Source organism: Lissotriton helveticus, chromosome 4_1, assembly GCF_964261635.1.
Source record: "Lissotriton helveticus chromosome 4_1, aLisHel1.1, whole genome shotgun sequence".
Classification (NCBI taxonomy): Eukaryota; Metazoa; Chordata; class Amphibia; order Caudata; family Salamandridae; genus Lissotriton; species Lissotriton helveticus.
In genome coordinates this window covers 1220879162-1220897536 of record NC_136063.1, presented here as the reverse complement: position 1 = coordinate 1220897536, position 18375 = coordinate 1220879162, and positions in this window count along the sequence as shown.

Below are 18375 nucleotides of genomic sequence, written 5' to 3'. Positions count from 1 at the left end.
CCCTGTAACATGAGAAGTACCTGTTAAAATAGAGTCCTTCAAAGAACACCATCAGTTTGAGGTGTGTGATTCTAGTCCTGTGAATTATTTAAAACATGTTTTGATGTGTAAGCGCATTTTTACTATTTATTGTGTGGAGGCTGAAATTAAGAATAGAGAAATAATACTACAAGTCCAACTCTCTGTCAGCACATAAGATGAACAGAAATTATTGGAAATCAACAAGATAGTGCAAATACGTGCAGCACAGAGACAGTCAGCATAGATGCTGATTGTCCAAAGATGTGATGTTTCTGACAGCTTTTATTGACCCAAACCAAACAGCATCATAATACACGTAGCACAAATTAAGCATCAGACATTTGTCCAATCAGTAAAGGCCTAGGCTGCGTTATACCATTTAGGGTCCCAACTATACTGCTGCTGACCACGTGTCCGGATTATGTGGCAGCTTTGGGACTTTCCACTGTAATACAATGTATTAGCTCTGTTACTTTTCGATAGAAAAAATTGCAATATCATGTCACGTACCAGAAATATTTCAAAATGTGATAAGTGAAATACTTGCGGCTAAGCTAGCATCCTCTGTTCTCGTATCTTTCTTGGGCAAGCTTTGAGTTTACAAATGCAGCTTTTATTTAAGAATCATGGAAAAGCACAAGCATCTATATGATGATTCTCATGTCAACTTAACAGGGCCTTAGGCATTTGGTATCACTAATGAAAGGTGGTTTCCACATTACCCCATCTGATGCCAAATACTAATTCACATGCTGTCTCAGTATCATCTCTTGTCCTTCATAGCTTGGATCCTCCCCGTTTTCGTGATGTTCATGCCTTCTATATTTTGGCATACAGCGGGCACAGGTGGAGGCAAAGACTGTGCAGCATGCAGGACAAACTTGGATCATTATGCACAGGTTGATCAATGCTGTTATTACTATAAAGGTCACTTCCAATATCCATGATTCCCAGCTTCCTACCCATAGTATTACATTTTCCCACATGCTTCCTGTGCGTATGTTGTGTGCTTTGTCTTTAATTTGACTTATTTTATGGACTGCATTGTCTATATTGTGGCTGTTGTCAGGTATGTATGAACAGTACACCTGTTTGATGACGTGGCAGACTCTGCCCTCTTTGGCCAGGATGATGCTTAACGGAACCCTGTTCTGTATCACTATGGCCCTCATTGCAGTTAGTTCTTCAGTGATGTTTCCTAGGCCTGCTTATATTGACTCAACTAGGTCCTCAATTCTCCTTGCTAGCTAATCTATCCTCAGAGTTGTGTATACTACTCCTGCACCAGGTATCATCACCCCAGGACCTGTCATGGCATTATCTGCCCGTTCTGCTCTACTAGCTCTTCCTGGCCGATGCCCCTGGTGCTTTATCTGTACTAGATCAGTGAAGTGTTCCATTCGGGGCAGGATGGACGCAAGATAACAACTGCCATATGTCACTTTTTTACAATTACCTACTGGTATTTTGGAAATCTTACATTTACTGTGTGCCTTAACTTCATTAAGGTGTATGAAACATTTAAATGCATTCATGAAATGTAATCATTGTGGGGATTAGAAATGCATATATGTGTACTCTAATGTTCAGTTGAAATATGTAATCATGTACTTGTACTCATGTTTAACATTAATTCTTCAAGTTACACATATGTATGTACAATCATGTATTTGAGCAACTACTCAGCTAACTTAGCCTGACTACAGGCCTCAATTGAAATGCATTTAGTTTTGCCAGCATATTCTTTTCTTCATTTCGCAGGTGTGTTATGATTCTTGTTAGTTAGAGAAAAGTGTATTGTTTGTATTAGACTGATGATAATGAGGCCTATAGGGATGAACTTGGCAGTGAACATGGAAAATGAATGGTCAAACGAGGCCTTCTGTTCATCATGTACCAGGACGGAGAGATGTTCGAGGTTGAGAATTAAAGTTCGATGTTGTTCAATTTATCACAATTCAGTATCTCATTCTTTTGTGCCTTATCCTATAGAGATATGTCAGTTTACCTATTGCATTTCTGCATTTACTGAACATGTGGTGTTCATATATACTGGATTGATTGGTAAATCAAATAAAATCCTTTTACTATATTTAGCGATTCTTAGTCCTTATTGTGGATTCACATTGGCTTCACAAGTTAGTAATGCATTGTTGATGTCCTCTCCATTTCAATGCTTCATGTCAACTAAGAAAAGTCCATATGAACAATTGGGAAAAAAATTAAATGACTTGACTGAGAGATTACATTGTAAGGCACAGCGCTGTTTCAGATGGTAGCAGAGGATGGCTATTTACTGAAGAAAAAGAGAGTTGTATCCCCTGTAGAAGTTCCAAAATTGCCCAAACCCAGTTCTAGCCCTTAAAACCCCTGTCTTGATTCAGAGAATCAGCGGAGTTCCAGTGGTTCAGAAAAGAGTTGCAACATCAGAGGAGTGAGTAGTAATAGGATTGCGCAATGTAATTGTGTACGTCAACCTTGCAGTATTGTGTTAAGACTGTGCGGTGTGATGCAATGATGTTTTAGTTGTGGTACAGATGTGAATGTGCTTAATGCTGAGCAGTTGAAGTTGTCATCAGGCTGGAGGTAGCCAAAGATCTCGGGATACGTGTGAAATTTTTCAGCTAGGTTTTGTGGGGTTAGTATTGAGACGCCATTGGGTGGGGACATATAACTTTGTGTGAGTGTGGATTGTGATTGGTGCAATAGATCCTGTTGCACAAAGGAGAAACTGCATTAATCGGGGTTATTTTCCGCTTTTGGAGGTCTCACTCAAGTGTGTGTCTGGGTTGGTTGGAAAGTGTCATTCCGGACCATTTCTTGTGTGATTGAATGCTTTGAATTCTTTGGTGGATCAGACAAAATGTTATTTGTTGAAATCGCTTATCTTATCGCTTATCTTGGTTTTATGCTTGCTTGGTGCTGAAAAAAGGGTGCGCTTATAAAACTTGTAAAGGAGGGTGATCCGCTGCAAAGAGTAAAAAGTATGTCAGAAGGTGCCGTCCTGAGATTGGATGGTTGGCATTAGTGCAGCGCTGTTATTAATTCATTACATCACAGAGTGACTCGCTGAGATTGGTTGTTTATGCCGAACGAGAGTTGTGGTTAAAGGATTATTTCCTGGCTTGAAATGAAAATTCTTTTCGTAATTCTTTATTTTATTGCTGAAAAATCGCTTTTTTCAGTGCTCTCTGAGATGTGAGAGTCTCTGTTTGAGAAGGAGAAGAAACGCCGCCAGAAGGCACAGCAGGTCATTCTATGGCCATAAATGTGGGGCTCTGCACGTGCATTTGGCTGAGTCAATGGCATAAGGTCACAGAAAAATAACGTGCTTTGTTGGTTCCATGCTATGGCACATTTAATTTGAGAATTATTTAAATTCTGAGAAGGGTATTGTATGGGATGAAGTTACCTCCTAGCCCTCACAGTATGGGGCACTTAATGAATGGCAGTGGGCAGCTCTTATCAAGGAGAAATTGAGATGTCAGGGTAAGGTCAGTAAGGTGGTAATTAGCTGTGCTGAAGCAAGGTGGGATGCTGACCAACAAAAATGGATAGCTGACATAATAGAGGGAACTAGGTTATACCCTTCATTGATGAGTAAGGAACCCAAGGTTTAAAAACAAGTTTATTTAGACAATTGTCCATAAAACATTCTAAACAGTACATATTAAATAAAACCTTTAAATGAACCCACCTCCTCACTACCCCATCCCCATTACATTTAATTTTTTTAAATTCTGTTTAACAGATCGTAGGAACCGCGCAATCCCAACTGCCACATCTAAATATCGCATCTCAGACAGTAACTCCACCGCCTTGTTCCTATGAAGAGCATCATATTAAAAAAACAGAGGTCTTAAAAACCTGATCCGATTTGCAAGATAAAAAGCGCAGTCCATAAAAATATGTGTAATAATGCATTTGGCTTTCAGAGGGCAGGGACAAAGACCACTATTATTTTGCACACCTGTCTTATATGGGTGGGATGAATAGATTGGATTTCATCCCACCCGAACCCTAAGGATTTATTTTCTCCAACCTGGATCTAGTAACTGTGATAAGTAAGGGAAAACACCATCCTGGCCAAGTGAAGCTAACGAGAAGCTAATAGATGATTTCTTCTTTAGATATAATAAATCATATTTTTGTGACACCATAGCAGCAGATTCTCTCAAATTTTCGTTTGCCGGGAAAGGTGAGCCAAGATGTGACTGTACCACTATTTAAATGGCAATTCTTCATTGCAGTCATTCTGGGTCTAACGGCCTTTGCCCACAACCTTTCGCTGCTTTGGCTCTCTTCCCAGCACAATCTGGATACTTTAGCCACCTCATCATTCTCCAGCAGGGTATTGAAGTATCTTAGAGCCCGGGCGGCGGCCGCCATGTTCCAAGATACCAGAAGGAACCCCAGGAAGAGAAGAAAAAGAAGTGAGAGGATAAACCAGAGAGGGCGAAGATAGTGACAATGATTCTAGTGAGGACTTTCTGGATGTGTTATTGTCAACCCACCCACCGCCTTATAATGTGACCCAATATGAAGGATGAATAGTGCTGTTATCGGTGGAGACTCTGAGAGAGCCACCACCCAAGTCAGAACCCTATGGGAGAAAATTAGAGAATTCATGCCCCTATTAAATCTACTGTTCTAATCCCCCAGACACAATAACATTTCCGGTTACTATTGGTCCCGCAGCACCCTTATATAAACACATTCTTTGACTGTTCCTACTGGAGTAAACACAGCAACTACTGTTCCTGTTGTATCTGGATGGGGGGAATGAGAAGAATTATTTTTGTCCCAAATAAGGTAACTTCACCATATGTCGCTTATGTATCATCTGTAATGAATCAGACAGGAATCACCCCTGTAGAAGAACCCACTCTGAGGTCCCAAAGTTCTCTTCTCTCCATTTAGAATTCACTTTAGTGTATTTCAAGCAGTAGCCCCCAGGAACAGATAATATCTAATACCTCTGGGGTTGAAAATGGTGTTACTTCACAAGAGTTGGATGATTTAACTATGATTATCAATAGATCCACACATGAATGCGAGTGTTCAGGATTGAGCAGGGAACCCCAGTCTCCAGGGAGGAAGAATGCAATGGATGTGGTCAAATTCAAATTGGATGAGATGATATTAGGAAATCTTGATTCTTTTTTCTTAGATACCTATCAAGAAAATTAACTCATATATATGTGCAATTATGTCACTAGCTTGCCGGACAAGCTCATATTAAGCTGTCTGAATTACTTGAGTGTATGATAGATTTCAGTAGGACCAAATCCTTACAGAGAAGTTATTGTGTATGTTTTGTTAAAAAAGATATTACCAGGATGAGGACGTCGGGGATAATAATGCAAATTAGGGAGTTAATTGTTAGTATCCGGAATTGGAGTGAGTTGGACAAGTGGGAAGGCAGGTGGGCCAAGAAGAAAGATCAGATGAAAGTAAAGGAAAACCACCTCCTTTTTTGATAGATGAAGAAGGAGCTTCAGATTCCAGCAGAGAGAGGTGCCTGGTGGAGGTTATGTTCATGTGCCATGGGGTGGAAGTGAATTTGCTTTGTTCACAAACTATTTCCCCAAATTGAGAGAGAAGCCAGTGGAGCAGGTCACTCAGGCTGATCGGTTTCTCAAGTTTTCACAGGTATTGTGGGTAGATTTGAATACCCTTTCTGACATTGTGGTACCAAGTGACTTGTGGGCAGGGTGTAAAGTGGCTATACAGCGGCCAGAGAAAGGGCCTAAAAAAATACGATATCTCATGCGCTGTCGTCTTTGGTGAGGAAAGAGTATCAACATGGTGATTGCCTTTTTGAAAGGGAAGATGCCGGCGAAAGACATTGATTGGGTTAAGATTGACTGCTCAACTCAGGAGCCTAAAGAGACTTGTGCATACTTGTTATGAGAGATTGTTTTAAGACTTTAAACAGCACAGTGGAACTGAAAATCCCCAAACCAAAGACATGGGCTGTTTTGTGTCTCAGTTTGTAACAGGATTGAGACCTGAAGTTAGTATGATTTAACAGCATTAATTCTGTTGGCATAATAAATCAATTGATGAGATTTTGAGATATGCAAAATATTACCATGATGAATTAGAAATGAAACAGAAGCGGTTGATGGAAAAGCTCATGCTGGCTCAGATGAAAGCAGCACAGAGAGGGAGCCAGAATCAACCGTATGTAGGGTATGTTTGTGTTATGCAAAGGGATATGCCTCAACAGAGAGTTCCTGTGATGCAGGGTAGAAAAGGTTACCCGCAATAGGGTCGAGGTTATGGTGTCCCGATTGACTCGAGTACTGGGATCGACGTGACAATACTGAAAAATTCTAATCCATGTCATTATTTTAACAAGTTAGGGCACTGGAAGTGAGAATGCCAACTTAATCCCAACAGAGTAATGAATGAGAATCAAGTTCAAAATGCAGGATTCGCACAGACACAGGCTAACAATGCCGTACAATCACACAATGTGCCGAAGTCAAGTAGACAAGGTCCTAATATAACCCAAGTTCCAGTAATGCAAGTTCTTCAAGCCCTGATTCCTAAGTAAAATGTATGTGGTGCTAGATTTAATGCTAACCAGGTCCTGAATTTTAATCGCAATTCCTTCCAGAACCAAAATCGAAATAGGTTTCAGCAGCTTAATGTGTTCGACACACTTGAGGGCTACATTTCAAATCTGTCACAATGATGGTGCCCGTGGGGGAGGAAGATTGTGTGGTTGGTGGAGTCTTAGAGGTAGAACAGAGTGGTTCATTTGTGGAAGGTGATGTGAATGACTACCATTTATCATTTTTGATTGACACTGGTGTTACCTGTTCCAAACCTGTCTCTCTATCGAAAATGAATCCAAGTTGTAGGAGTTGCAAATGAGCAAATGACCACCCTGTAACATGAGAAGTACCTGTTAAAATAGGGTCCTTTGAAGAACGCCATCAGTTTGAGGTGTGTGATTCTAGTCCTGTGAATTATTTAAAACATGTTTTGATGTGTAAGCGCATTTGTACTATTTATTGTGTGGAGGCTGAAATAAAGAATAGAGAAATAATACCACAAGTCCAACTCTCTGTCAGCACATAAGATGAACAGAAATTATTGGAAATCAACAAGATAGTGCAAATACGTGCTGCACAGAGACAGTCAGCATAGATGCTGAATGTCCAAAATTGTGATGTTTCTGACAGCTTTTATTGACCCAAACCAAACAGCATCATAATACACGTAGCACAAATTAAGCATCAGACATTTGTCCAATCAGTAAAGGCCTAGGCTGCGTTATACCATTTAGGGTCCCAACTATACTGCTGCTGACCACGTGTCTTGATTATGTGGCAGCTTTGGGACTTTCCACTGTAATACAATGTATTAGCTCGGTTACTTTTCGATAGAAAAAATTGCAATATCATGTCACGCACCAGAAATATTTCAAAATGTGATAAGTGAAATACTTGCGGCTAAGCTAGCATCCTCTGTTCTCGTATCTTTCTTGGGCAAGCTTTGAGTTTACAAAAGCAGCTTTTATTTAAGAATCATGGAAAAGCACAAGCATCTATATGATGATTCTCATGTCAACTTAACAGGGCCTTAGGCATTTGGTATCACTAATGAAAGGTGGTTTCCACATTACCCCATCTGATGCCAAATACTAATTCACATGCTGTCTCAGTATCATCTCTTGTCCTTCATAGCTTGGATCCTCCCCGTTTTCGTGATGTTCATGCCTTCTATATTTTGGCATACAGCGGGCACAGGTGGAGGCAAAGACTGTGCAGCATGCAGGACAAACTTGGATCATTATGCACAGGTTGATCAATGCTGTTATTACTATAAAGGTCACTTCCAATATCCATGATTCCCAGCTTCCTAGCCATAGTATTACATTTTCCCACATGCTTCCTGTGTGTATGTTGTGTGCTTTGTCTTTAATTTGACTTATTTTATGGATTGCATTGTCTATATTGTGGCTGTTGTCAGGTATGTATGAACAGTACACCTGTTTGATGACGTGGCAGACTCCGCCCTCTTTGGCCAGGATGATGTTTAACGGAACCCTGTTCTGTATCACTATGGCCCTCATGGCAGTTAGTTCTTCAGTGATGTTTCCTAGGCCTGCTTCTATTGACTCAACTAGGTCCTCAATCCTCCTTGCTAACTAATCTATCCTCAGAGTTGTGTATACTACTCCTGCACTACTCCTGCACCAGGTATCATCACCCCAGGTCCTGTCATAGCATTATCTGCCCATTCTGCTCTACTAGCTCTTCCTGGCCGATGCCCCTGGTGCTTTATCTGTACTAGATCAGTGAAGTGTTCCATTTGGGGCAGGATGGACGCTAGATAACAACTGCCATTCCATCCTGGGGCAGATAGAATTATGCCCATTGCCCACAGACAAAGAACAATCCTTTGTACCCCACTAGACCAGGTGAGAACCGCTGATCATTTCTCCTAACCCATGATAGTTTTGTTGTGTGTGAACAGTTACTTTCACCAACAAAAATTGGAGTCACTTCTTCTTCCTCTGGAATTCCCAGTATTTTATTTATCTTATCTCTGCAGTCTATTGGGTTCAACCATAAAAGAGAAGAACATGAAGGGAGGAAAGGATGAGGATGAAAAACAAATTCAACCTCTATTTCAAAGAACAATTCAGGCTCAATATAATTTAGCGCACAGTGTATGTGAAAAAATGGAAACTCCTAAGAACGTAAGTAGAATTGAAAAAACGAATGTCGCGAGGAATGAGCACATTGATGGTCAACTAGTCAATATAACACTAGGACCAATTCAGAGTGAATATAGCATAAATCTTAATAACCCTCAAAATGCAACTTATGAAGGTATAAGGCATCATGACAAAGAGCATTGGCAGACTTCAAATTATGACCTCCTACCGACTATAGATTTGGGAAGTCTAAAAACAACAATACACGACAAACCGCAATTGATATTGATTCCTGAATACTGTTCAAGAGGCAGCCACGATATCCTAAATAGAGGAAATATCCTCCACCTCTTTAAATCTATTCGCTCACTTGAAAAAGTTTCAAGTGAAAGTATTGAAGCAATCACATTTTTTACAATGCCAGATAGCAACGAAGAAAAGACCCTGGTAACATTGGACAATTTACTTGTAGCTGAACTAATTACAAATGTAAAATATGTTTTCTGCAATTGGGGAATAAAAATCAATAGGCCACAGTCTGCAGTGTATCCAAAACCATTTGCTTCGCCTCTATCCCTGAATCGCTACCAACAAAATAAAGTAAACATACAGGTTCATTCAGTGTTAAAAAATGCAATTGGAAAAACAGACTCATTGCTCAAACTACCATTGGATCCAGTAGGATTTGAAAAGTAAACTAAAGTAAATGAAAAATGGATTGGTATGTGTAGTGTTCTTGAAAGTTGCTTGGTATTCGGAACCAAGAATGTAGAATGTAAATAACTCACCTGGATCTAGAATGTAAGGAACAGTCACTTGACGGTTGCAGGAGCTGATGTTGGATGGGGTCGTTTTCCTCCGTCTTCAATAAACTTCATTTGAATTTATCTACTCAAGCATCGTGTTATCTACTTCAAAACTAACCGGCATTCTACATTTTGGTGACGATTGCACTTACCTACATGAAAAAGACCTCAACACATCAATCTGCATTATCCTGCCGAACCTCACCGTAACTTTCACCGGATGAAAGGGAGCCTCTGTTGAACTGCCTCATTCGACGTCCTTCACTCTCTCTTGTACTGTGCATCATCGTGAGTAGACTTTATTATTCATTCTCCACGCTTTATCAAGAGGGAATTTTAAATTGTGGCCGCATGGAATCCTCTCTTCAGCGAGGATTGCGCGAGCTCTCGTCCGCGAGCATAGCACGAGCGTGCAAGCATCTTCACCCGACTGGAATTTTCTCTCTCGAGAATAGCGCAAACCTCGTCACTGCTCCGTGGCCAGAATCATCACGTCATTTCCCTTCCACTCAGCGTAACGTCAATATGTTACATAGCGGCCATTTTAGAGGAAGAAGGCTCCGATGCTTCTTGCTGTCTAGCAACGCGTATTGCCGGTGATACGCACACCTTGAAATTAACAATCTCTTTGTTCTTGTTTAATTTCTATAAAAGGAAGCCCTTATTTTAATGCGCATTTACGTTGACCTTAACTTAACATTTGATAACCATTTTTCTTCAATAAATGGTAAACTACTTTCATAACTGCGCACGAACGGTGATGCACACTCCTTATTCTAACAATTTATAACTATTTCTTTCACCAAACGGCAAAGTATTTTTACACAACTGCGCACTGACGGTGATGCACACACCTTATATTAACAATACTGCAAAGTGCTTTCTCACAACTGTGCACTGACGGTGATGCGCACACCTCTATGTTCAGTTTATTTATTTAAAGTGTTTAGATTTAATATTCTCTCTCAACTTGCGTTTGTCACCTAAGCTCAATTATATTGTATCATTATATCTACATTTAGAATATTTGTATTTCATTTGCTCTCAATTAAGTTTTAAAAGAAAATATAAATAGTGCATTTGGTTCCACCATGCAAAATGTTCCTGCCCCTAGTTTTTTCTTGTCATCACCAGGTGAGCCCACGATTCCATGGATTACGTGGAAGAAAGTATTTACTCACTATGCTCGTGTTTATGGTACTTCTCTCAGTGCTGAGAGAAAAACTTCTCTTTTGATGCATAGTTTGGGATCTGAGGGGCAAGAGGTCTTTGAGCATCTTCCCGATCTGGTGGATAGTGATTCAACGGGTCTCAATGAATTTGAAATTGCTATCAAAAACTTGACTTACACTATCTCCCGAAGGGAGCACAATCCTTGAAAGGTATCAATTTGGCAGACGCATGCAAAAGAATGAAGAAACTGTGGAACAATTTATAACGGAACTACGCAAGTTAGCTTCCACTTGTAATTTTGGTCCTTCATTGGAAGAACGTATTAGAGATCAAATGATGTTAGGCTGTAATATAGATAAGGCCAGAGACAACTTATGGCAGAAAGACAATCCTTCCTTGCATGAAGTTGTTAATATAGCAAAAATGTATGAACATTCAAAAGTATGTCTTGAGGCAATTGGAAAGGATAAAGACTCTGCTGACAAAGGTACCAACTCTGTAATGAAAATAGATAGTGACAAGGAAAAGAACTTATCTGATGTTGCAAAGTCAAAAGGTAATAATTCATCAGATTCATATTCGAAGAGTTTTCAGTCTACCAGAAATTCCTCTCAGCCAAATAGTTCGAGGAATTTTCAGATTAAATGTTTTAGGTGTGGCAATTCAGGACATGTGGCAAATTCTAAAGATTGTCCTGGGTGGAAAGCTTTATGCAATTCATGTGGTCGTAAAGGTCATTTTACACGATGTTGTAGATCTAAAAAGGAACAAAAGAAGATTAGTGAAGTAGCCTTATTTGAGAATGGAGCCAGTGAGTATGAAATGTGTCAGGTCAAAGGGTCGGGTGGACCCGTAGATGTTGTTCTTATAAATGATGCACTGGTCAAAATGTTATTTGACTCAGGGGCAAAGGTAACATTAATTCCGAAGAATTTGTTTTATCAATATTTATTAGGTAAGGTTACTTTAATGAAACCAGACATAAAACCAAGGGGTTACAGTGGAGAAATGTGTGATCTACTGGGATGGTTCTGGGGGACAATTGACTATAAAGGAAGAATAGTAACTGGCAAGGTATACATTTCAATGAAAGGTGACTCCTTGGTGAGTTGGTTTCATCAACGTGATCTGTATGTTTTGTTAGATCCGAATAATGATCCCCAGTGTGCTTAAAAGAGATGCCATCTGTCTGTCATGTAGCTCAAGATTGTAAAGACCGGGTGAAAGAATTCCCAGGTGTTTTTGATAAAACATTGGGGTGCCTTAAGAATTACATGCATAAAATAAAAATTAAACACAGTTCTCTTCCTAAAGTGGCAAGAGTTCAAAATGTTCCCTTATTGGCAAAGGAAAGTATGAAGGCAGAACTTGACAAATTGAAAGCAAATGGAATAATAGAAGAGGAAGAGGCAACTGAGTGGCTTTACCCCATTGTTATGGCCCGAAAGGCCAATGGGGAGGCAGGACTCTGTGTTGACTTGAGGGAATTGAACAAGGCGGTAGTTGTAGATCACTATCCACTACCAAATATCAATGAAATGCTCTGTTCTCTCAAGGGGGGTAGAGACTTTTCATCTCTTGACCTTTCTTTGGCGTACTATCAGGTCAGATTATACCCCTCTTCTCAAAATTTAACTGCATTTGTAACACCTTATGGTACTTTTAAAATTTTAAGGATGCCTTTCGGCTTAATTTCTGCTGTGTCTGTATTCCAAAGGGTTATGGAACATGTCTTGGAGGATATAAAGGGTATAAAAATATATCAGGACGATGTTCTTATTTTTGGTGTTAATTCTGAAGAACATGATAAAAGAATGAGATCAGTTTTGACACAATTAAATGAAGCTGGTCGAACCTTACGTGCTGATAAATGTAAATTCGATGTACCTGAAATTGAATATTTAGGTCGCTTTATCTCATAGAAAGGAATTAAGCCTAAACCCTCTTTAGTGGATGCCATTTGTACGCTTAACGCCCCTCAGAACCAAGAAGACCGTCTAAAATTCTTGGGTATGGCAGAATTTTATCATAAATTTGTACCGAATTTTGCAGGTGAGACTAGGAATCTACGTGATCTTCTAAAGATTTTGAATGGTCGAAAGTTTGAAACAATGAATTTGAGAATCTCAAGAAATGTCTCAATCATGCACAGGACCTAAGCAGTTTTAATCCGAAAAAATGTTCTTATTTAATGACCGATGCGAGCTCAAAAGGTCTAGGAGTTGTTCTTCTTCAAAAATCAGAAGGGAAAGAAAATGTAGTATAGTTTATGTCTAGATATTTAAGAGGGGCAGAGTTTAACTACTCTGTAGTAGAGAGAGAAGCTTTAGCTATATATTGGTCTATTCGTAAGCTGAGAAAATTTCTTTGGGGAAGCAAATTTCAGGTCCTAACAGATCATAAACCTTTGAAAGAAGTTTTTGAAAAAAAAGAAATTGATTAAGTTTCTCATAGGATATGCACATAGGTAGTTGCTCTGCAGGAATTTAATTTTCATGTTTCTTATCTCCCAGGTGCTTCTAATATGCTTGCGGATTGTCTATCAAGACTTGGTTCTGGACGTGAGGAAGACTTAGAATGTGATCTGTTTGGTGGTGTTGAATTTGAGGAAGAAGTGGATGTCTGTTTACTAAGTGATGGTATTATATCTGAAAGTGATTGGAAGAAAGCACTGCTTGAAGATGAACTTCTACAGAAGGTCATAAAATTGATTTCAGAAGGGTGGTGTGGGAAGAGACAGTGTGATGACGACTTGATTGCTTTTTGGCCTCTTAAACATACTTTTAAGAGGGAGCAAATTAATTCCTAAGCGTATCTTATGGAACACATTATTGAAAGCTGCTCATGCCTGTCATATGGGAATTGTAAAAACAAAGGAAAGGTTAAGGGAGGCATATTGGTGGCCTGCTATGGATGTTTGGATTGAAAGGGAGGTAAGGAATTGTTCAGATTGTGCTTGTAGTGATAAGATACTGAAGTGTAGGAACCAACCCATGGTTGTGCGGGAACAATCCAATGGTCCCTGGATTGATATTGCCGTTGATATTTTAGGCCCTATCAAATTGAAGTCACGTGATATGTATGTATTAGTCTGCCTGGACATATATTCTCGCTGGCCTGAGGTTAACATTGTAAACTCTATAGAGTCTTCAATTGTGATTCAGTTTCTGGATAGTTTGTTTGAAAAAGAAGGTTTCCCAGTGTCAGTGCTGTCCGATAATGGGGTACAATTCACCTCTGCTGTTGTTGAGGAGTTGTGATAGCTATGAGGTCTATGTTAATGCAGAACCGCCTTGCATTAGACATCCTTCTAGCGAAAGAGGGCAAAGTCAGCAACTCTCTACCTATCTACCTGATAAGAGAGAGGAGGTGAAGAAACACATTAAGAATATTACAGACTTAAAGGGAGATTCACAGGAATTGGAAGCTACTGAAGGTTGGGAAGCATTTGAAAATGGATTTGCCGGTGTAAGCAAGTGGTTTGGAAACCTTGGAAGTGGGATATTGGGCTCCATCTTGGGACCCCTTGTCATTATTGTCATTTGTGCATTTTGTTTGTTTGCAATATGTAAGGGGTAATAGTGTATAAAAGTAAAAAGAAAAGTGCAGCATGGACGGGGAATAAGAAGAAAGAGAAATGATGTGGAACTAGAGGAGATTCAGTGTAGATTGTATGATGAGATGAAACACTTGGGCAATTCCAGACGTAAAATGTTGAAAACATCACAGTTTTGAGCTGGGTTCATCTGATAAGATTCATGTGCTGATTGTGATGGCTAACATCACCATCAGAGAGGGGATTGGAGCAGTGCAATTTAGGCTCCACCCTCATACATCATCATTTTACAATTATGTTCTGGTATTTGACATTATGTTCACTGCGTGCCTTAACATCATTAATGTGTGTGAAGAATTTACATGCATTAATGAAATGTAATCTTTGTAGAGATTTATATATGTGTACTTTAATGTTCCATTGAAACGTAATCATGTACTTTTACTCACATTTTACATTTCTTTTTTAAGTTACACATGTGTATGTACAATCATGTGTTTGAGTTTTTTATTAACTGCTCAGCTAACTTAGCCTGACTTCAGGCCTTAATTAAAATGCATTTAGTCTTGCCAATATATTTTTTCTACTTTTAGGTGTATTATCATTTTGTTAGTTAGAGAAAGGCTTATTGTGTGTATTAGACTTCCGAAAGTGGATCCTGGAGGGAAGAACTTGGCAGTGAACGTGGAGAATTAATGGGCAAAAGAGGCCTTCAGTACACCATGTACCAGAAATGTTCAAGGTTGAGAATTACAGTCCAAGTTTTGTTGCTGCAGGAAATTGAAGGGATATTACAGATGCCCTCTAGATTAACTGTTTGGTTGGTTCCTGGTGGTGTGAAAGGAGATACAGACGTTTCTGAATCTCCTGTTATTTTAATTGGTGTTCTCACAGTCAGAGAAGGCAGATTCCCTTTAGACTTGGAGAAATACAGACCTCTCTCTCAGCTTATCTATTTCTGGCAAGTGTGAAGCTCTAGGTTACACACTTATTCCTTTTCCAAGACTGTTACTGAATTCTATATCATGCTGATGTCTCCTATGCTCCATAATTAGAGACCCTTGGTAGATTATCCTAGATTAGACCTATGTTTAGAAGAGAAATGGCAAGCTTCTTTAAGGAACACCTGTTTGTCTAAATCTGTTTTTTTGTTGTGGCTGCCACTATTCTGTAATTCATTTGCTTGCGGCTTAACCTGTTGAGATACTTCAGCTTATCTGCTGTATTGCTGTATCTCTTGAACCTATTTTTGGTTTGTTTACATATTGGATTGATTGATAGTCCAAAGTAAATTCCCTTTAACCATATTTGGCAATTTATTGAGTCACATTGGCATCACAAGCCGTACAAATCCAGAAAATCTCTCTTTTTATGGGGTGTAATGTTGATTATTAGATGTATCTTCCCTCATTTTATGTGGAACTCTTTGGAGTCCCAAATCATAATAAATAAACTGTAAACTGATAATTACAGGCTCCCACAACACTGTGCCCGAAGTGTTTATGTCTGACCCGTCTGTATATTTTACAGCAGACTCGCTGTGTGAAGGGAGGTCGGTAGATTTTAGAAACCCCTGAAAGACGCTGTGCAGAGAAACTCTTTAATTTATCACTCCCTGGCACTGAAAAGTTTATTTTTTTGCTTTCTGTTAAGTGCTGGCTAATGTTATTTTTTTCATCTTTCCTCATGAGCAGCAATTCTCTCACCCGAGCCTCGAGGACATGAAGGGAATTCCATAGACCGCAGATAGCGTATCTGTTTTGGGAGGATTAAAGGGAGCAATATCATTCAACGTGTCAACACTGACCTCACAGATTGGCAGAAGATGACCTTTGGCGCTCTTTTGAACTTTCTCAGTGAGCTATCCCCTCCATCACTTCCTTTTCAAATAGCATTCCCGAGTGTCGCTTGATATGGCAGAGATCGCGGTCCGACTTCGGTCAGGGTGTTCACAGAGTTACTTAAATTAATTAACCTAAAAAAAGACAACTTTGCAGCTGGAATTAGTTTACTTCAGAGCAAGATGGTAGATGAGATAGCTTGGTGTTTTACTTCCTTTAACAGGCGCATTCTTTTATAACTGGGTCGGGGGGTGGTGGTGCGCCAATCCAGTGTGAGAAAACATATTTTTAGAATTGGAAAAGCGCAGTGACTTGATTGGTGGACGGACTTCGTCTTGTCCTGGGATTGGTTGGAACAGTAGAGACAAAATGCGATCAAGGAAAGTTTGCATCGCACCGAGTCCTTCACAGCTGCATGGTCAGTGCCAGTTTTCAGCACAGGCACAGGGTCACAGTGGACGTCCTGCCTCTCTGACCTCCATCTATCACAGTCCTCCTTCAGGTGAGTTTTAAGTGGCTGAGCACAATACTCTGCCCTGTCACGGAACTCCACGGAATTCGGCTGAGATTTCTGGCAACTCCGCGGAATTCCACGGAATAAAACTATGCAAGCTCCGCCCACCCTTAGTATTGGCACCACTTTGCATGTCAGGGTTCTCAGCAGAAGAGCCCAGGCACTGGTAGGTGAAGTATTTGATGGCCCTGGGACTTCTTAACAGGAGGCAAGCAAACACAAGCCCTTGGAGAACCACGGAAGCAGGATATAGAAAGCAAATTCCAGTCCTTTCACTCCCAGGACAGAAACAGCAAGCAGCAGGCCAGCACAACAAAGCAGTAGGCAGAGTGACAGTCCCTCCTACATAATCCAGCTCTTGTTACTGGCAGAATGTCCTCAGTCCAGAAGTGTTCTGATTTGAGAGTGTCAGAGGTCTACTATTTATACCCTTTTCAGCCTTTGAAGTAGGTGAGAACTTCTCAAAAATGAGATTCACAGGGCCCGGAACTGATCCAGCGTATGGAGCCTCTTCCTGATGTGGGGGAGGGTCAATGATCGGTGTATTCAAAGAGAACATTTGAAAAATAGAGATGGCCTTGAATTGGAAAAAATCCACCAACTTATTGCAGAAGGAATCATCAGGAACAAAGGTGTTTTTGTTGTTCCATTTAGGTAAATCTTTCACTATTTACAAAAGTTCTCTAGTAGAGTTTGCAGATAGATTGCTTTTCACCAAGAAATATTTGGTATTTTCAGATTTGATTAGCTCTTTACACTCAAAAAGTACTTTTTTTGATTTAATTTTTTCATCTGGAAGATAATCTTTCCTCCATTTGCGCTCCTGATGTCTGCACTTAAGCTGCGCAGCTTTTAGAACCTGCAAGAACCAATGGGCTGACGGACATTTCCTGTGGCTCTTCAATGTTTTCTCCAATACCACTTTGTGACATGACAAATCTAAGCAGCAAGTGTAGTTAATTGCTGCATTATCAATATTACTGTCAGGAGCAGGAGCTGATTTAGGTTTTTCCATGGTCTGTATTTGATAGTTCTGATTGTGTTATTAAGTGCTGCACTATTGCAAGGAGTCTGTTGTGTTTTTGCCCTTCTCTGTAGTATCCTTTGTTACTTTCCCCGCCGCCTTCGCTGCCCCTCTCCCGCTGCTGCACCCTGCGGCCCCGCCCCCTTGCCTTCCTTGCCTTCCTGGTTTCCCGCCGCGTCATCCCCTGCGGCCCGCCCCCCGACCTCATTGGCTGCCTCCCACCGACCTCCCAGCTGCTCCTCCCTCCCTCCTCCCTACTTATGACGGGCCCAGCGCCAGAACCCCTGGACCACGTGTTCTCCACACTGCCGGACTGTGTTATGACACCAACACACTCCGCACACTCAACACCGGCCGAGACTACCGCTGCTTCCAGGCCGCCCCGAAACGCACACACGGACCCTTCTCCTGCCATACTAAAAACTTTCCTGTTTAACTACTAGCTCTGGTTGGACAATTAATAAATTATAGGATAGGGCTTTTGTGCTCTGAGATGCTGCCAACGGCGCGGAGATACTCCTCAGGGAGTCGATTCCCAGCACGGTACAAGTGTGCAAATAAATAAATAAATAAATAAATACCTGCAACTTCACCTGCGACAGAACCAACAATCCCCCAAGGACCAGACCCAACCACCTCTGCTGCATTTTCCTCAACACCCGCTCTGCACGCAAACACGCCGTCGAGCTCTGGGACTTGCTCGACAACACCGTCCCAGACGTTGCCTTCCTGACCGAGACCTGGTGGAATGACTCCTCGGCAC